The sequence below is a fragment of the Bison bison genome, unplaced genomic scaffold (genome assembly GCF_000754665.1).
Source record: "Bison bison bison isolate TAMUID 2011002044 unplaced genomic scaffold, Bison_UMD1.0 scf7180017864098, whole genome shotgun sequence".
NCBI classification, from domain to species: Eukaryota; Metazoa; Chordata; class Mammalia; order Artiodactyla; family Bovidae; genus Bison; species Bison bison.
Window position 1 is genome coordinate 5274227 of NW_011494670.1, and position 4321 is coordinate 5278547.

The 4321-nt window shown below is 45.0% G+C and overlaps 1 pseudogene across 1 annotated transcript; it reads right to left on the reverse strand.

The window, feature by feature from the left end:
• Positions 1-18: 18 nt before the first annotated feature.
• Positions 19-2933, reverse strand: LOC104987560 (annotated as a pseudogene). Its single transcript, XR_825142.1, has one exon. The product of XR_825142.1 is annotated as a natural resistance-associated macrophage protein 2 pseudogene (transcript).
• Between the last annotated feature and the right edge of the window lie 1388 nt (positions 2934-4321).

Genomic DNA, 4321 nt, shown 5'->3' on the forward strand with positions numbered 1-4321 from the left:
GTCAGAAGTGGCTGAAGAGCAGCAGCTCCATGCTGAAGGGACCCATTTCCTCTGACTCCAGAGCTCCACCATCTGGTCTCAAAGTTTTTCCCTCTGAGGGAATGGCTGAAGAGAGGTAGCCCAGTGCAACCCTGCAGAGAGAACTTGGCAACCAGTGACACCAAAGGACTCGCTGAGAGGGAGCGAGCTTTCCAACGCTTACATCCAGAGCTCCTGAGATTGCCTTGCAAGTCGTCTTGGGCATGCTTCAGAAAAACATGATGATTCTGGTAGAAGGTGTTTTTTAGGAATAAAACAGATGGCTCCTCTTCTTTCAAGTTTTTTCACCTCACCCCAAAGTATCTTGAGAACATCAGTTCATAAATGCTACCATCTTTTTCTATCACTACCCTCCTGGAGGAAGGGGAAGGTTTCTCCACTCTAAGTGCTCAAGAAGAAATACCATTGAGAGAGCTCTGTACTAACATGAGAGTTATTAACATTGGGACTCCCAAGAACATTTCAGTAAGCTCTCAATCTCTGAGGGAAATCATCAGAGTGATTTTTGGAAGAGATTAGTATTAGTCACCATGACCACAAGTGAGTTTTACCATCTGTCCATTTATCATCTTCTTTAATGCTTTCTTACCCCTCTTAATTTTCAATGAAATTAAAGTGAAAATAAGTTAAAAGAATCCTGAACCTGATGGAGGTAGACTATCTCATAATTTTATCTTTAATATGACTCAAACCACCCTAACTGAGATTTTATTTTTTATAGTTAATTCAAAAGGTATGCATAAGGAAAGTATTTCTCAGACTTTTCAATCCATTATCTTTTTATAAATAAAACTTGCATACCTATTCTGTAATTTGTATTATGTTTTTTTAACATATAGTCAGTCTTGTTAAGAATCATGCATTGAGAACTATCTCACATAAAGATAAAACAACTGACCCTGGGACAGTGAAAGAATTCAGTGCTGTTTGAGAGCAGGTATCAAGCTGTCAAAGATCCTAAATCCAGTTACCAGGTTAGGAGTTCAGGAGGAAAAATAATGCTATCTTTCAAACAAATATGCAACAATGTCTTTCCCAACAAAGGGCTGAGTCCTAAATGCAGTCTGTGCAACAGCACATACCTTTGGCTATGTTCACACAGTAAACCATAGAAACACACTGGCTCTGATGGCTACCTGTGAACAGTGTTTACTTAGTATAGCCACTGGTGGCTTCTTCGCTCAGCAGGACTTTAGAGATGCTTACCGTGTGCCCACAGTCCAGGAAGGACATGCCCAGTGCAATCAAACATTGCCAACCCAAGTAAAAGACAAAGCTCAGATAAGCTACGCTGACCACTGCAGCCACCACGTACAATACCACGTGCCCTAGATCCTGCACATAAACCACGACAAAGTACATGTTGATGGAACAGATGATAAGGACCAAGATACCGCCTGCAATCCTCCAGCCTAATCCATTGGCAAATTCGCTCATCACAGGCCGCAAGCTCGTAAAAGTGAGGATGGGTATGAGAGCAAAGGGAAGCTGTAAACTCTGAAGAACATTCAGGAAGTCATTCATTCCTGTTAGATGCTCCACGTCTTGGAAGACGGCCACAAGCAGAGTGGGGATGATGGCAATAGAACGGGTAAGAATCACTCGGGCAAAGCGTGACCACTTTAGGTTCAGGAATCCCTCCATGACAAACTGGCCGGAATAGGTTCCTGTCATGGTGGAGCTCTGCCCCGCAGCCAGGATCCCCACCGCCCAGATGTAGAGAGCGGCAGGCCCGAAGTAACACCCCAGCACAACACCCCCTTTGTAGATGTCCACAGCCAGTGTTGAGTTATCGTCTGGGAAAAGGTGAGTGTGGGGACTGCTGCTGTTTGTACAGACCGCAACCACCTGCTCGTTGGTTTTCCCAAAAAATGCTTCAGCAAACACCGAGACAACAAAGACATTGATGATAAAGGAAACAAAGAGAGCAATGCAGGATTCAATGAAGAAGTACTTATTCGCTTCTCGAACTTCCTGCTTATTGGCTCGGTCTACCTGTCTGGACTTAACTAAGGCAGAATGCAGGTACATGTTGTGTGGCATGATAACAGCGCCCACGATGCCCACAGCCTGCTCAGTCTGTGGGGTACGACAGCCTGAACAGGATGGCAAGAACATGCCTTTGAGGACCTGGGTCTGGCTGGGTTTCACTGTAACATACTCATAGCCAAATGTGAGGGCCATAATAGTGATGAGAAAACCAAAAAATGCTTCCAGCTTCCTCAAGCCATATTTGTCCAAAAAGAGAAATACAAATGTATCTGCAATGGTGATGAGAACTCCACCCCACAGAGGAATCCTTCCTACAGACAGGAGATTGATGGCAATAGCTGAGCCAATAACTTCCTGCATGTCTGAGCCAATGATAGCCAGCTCCACCATCAGCCACAGGATGATTCGTGGAACCCTGGGATACTGGCGGTGACACACTTCAGCCAGATGCAGCCCAGTGACCACTCCCAGTCGAGCTGCAAGGCGCTGGAGCAGGAGCCCCACGATGGTGGCCAACAGAAGAACCCAGAGCAACTTAAATCCAGCCACTGCTCCAGACTGCAAATCAGACTCAATGTTTCCTGGATCCAGGTAAGCAATGCTCATAAGAAATCCTGGTCCCGTGAAGGCCCAGAGTTTACGAAAGCTAAAACAAGAGTACTCCTCCTCAGGAATGGCAATCTTCTCATCAAAGTAGGTGGTGAAGGGGTCCTCTGAGCCCGCCCCGGGGGACTGTGGAATTGAGGAGCTACTGTATGCCGGGTTGATGGCACCAAGACTGGCAGAGTCTCCATGGTCTCCAGAAGCATCTTCATCTGGTATCTTCTGTTCAGGACCCAACACCATGGTGGATACCTGAGTGCCTGAGTTCTTAGAAAAGGATTCGGCTCCGCAACCACCTGACAATCCAGTATTTCACTTTTAAACCACTATTCCCTAGGGGAATGGTAAACACAGAGGCAGAGAAATGCAGAGACCATTATTTCTTGGAACAGATGTCACTGTCAGGGGGGACTGGGCTGGAGAAGACATACTACAGATTACTTAGTGAGGTTTCCTGATTGGGGCTGAGGTTTCCTTAGGGCTCACAAGGGCAACGTCTTTAGGTCTCTTCTTTTACAGCAGCAAGCAGTGATCCAGCCTATGATGGCATACCGATAGTGACAGATGGTTTTCCATAGAACATTCACGAACCACCGTCATAGACACAAGTACAACCAGTAATGAGGTACCCTGCATGGTAAATGGGACAGAAATGACAGAGTCCTTCAATTTCTAAAGGGAGGAATTCTTACCTCTACCTACTCTACCTCACTCTTGCTCACCCTTCCTCACCCTGTGACTATCCTTTCAAAACCTTTGGCAGTTCAGAAAGTGTCATATAAGAGGCAGGTGAGGAGGAGCCAAAGGACAGAAAGGATGGACTTGTAAATAAGCAAGTGACAAAATATCTCTGAAGGAAAGAATGGAAGAGGCCTTAATAGCCAGGAGAGAAAAGGGATACCAACCAGCAATCTATCAGCATCATCCTCCAAGGAAACATAGGTAAGAGGACAGGAGTTAAGGACAGTGACTCAGATCACTGAGCTAGTGCTCAGTGAAACAGGCGCTTGGGGAAGGCAGAGTAGCCTGAACTGGGGGGAAGGAGGTCTTTCAGATAAATTCTCAGTGAGGAATAGTCAGCTGAAACTTTTGATGCTAATATGGGAAAGATATACTTTGGGGTCACACACCCTATATGGGAAAGAATGAGGGATGAATCAAAGACCCTCATCCACTCAAGTGCCTGTGAGAACTCACTGAGTTCAGGCTGAGATTATTCTAGAGACATCATGAATCTCATGAAGAGAGAGGACAAAATCATGCAATGCAGACTTTGAAGGTGAGGAGATGTGAAGATCCATCTGTCTAATACAAAGTCAATGCTCTGTACACAGCATGGACTTCCTACCTCTGAAATAAAGCTATAAGATGGAGTAGCTCACTCCAGAATCTCGTTATATATCATTTAAATGGCAGATAATAGCAATACTTATAAGAAGCAGAAATTAAACTCCTACACTATGTAAAATTCTGTCCTAAGCACTTTGGAGGATGGATGTGACATAATCTCTGCTGCACAGAAAACTTAAAATCTAGTAGAAGAAATGAGACACAACACATAAAGAGATAATCAACAACACAGGAAGAAACCTGCAAGTGTGAAATGAAGGTTTAGACAGATACTGGGGCCAAGAGGAAGTTGTGGTCACAGTGGGCTGAGGTTGGTCAGTGGGGATAGTGTTTCTGT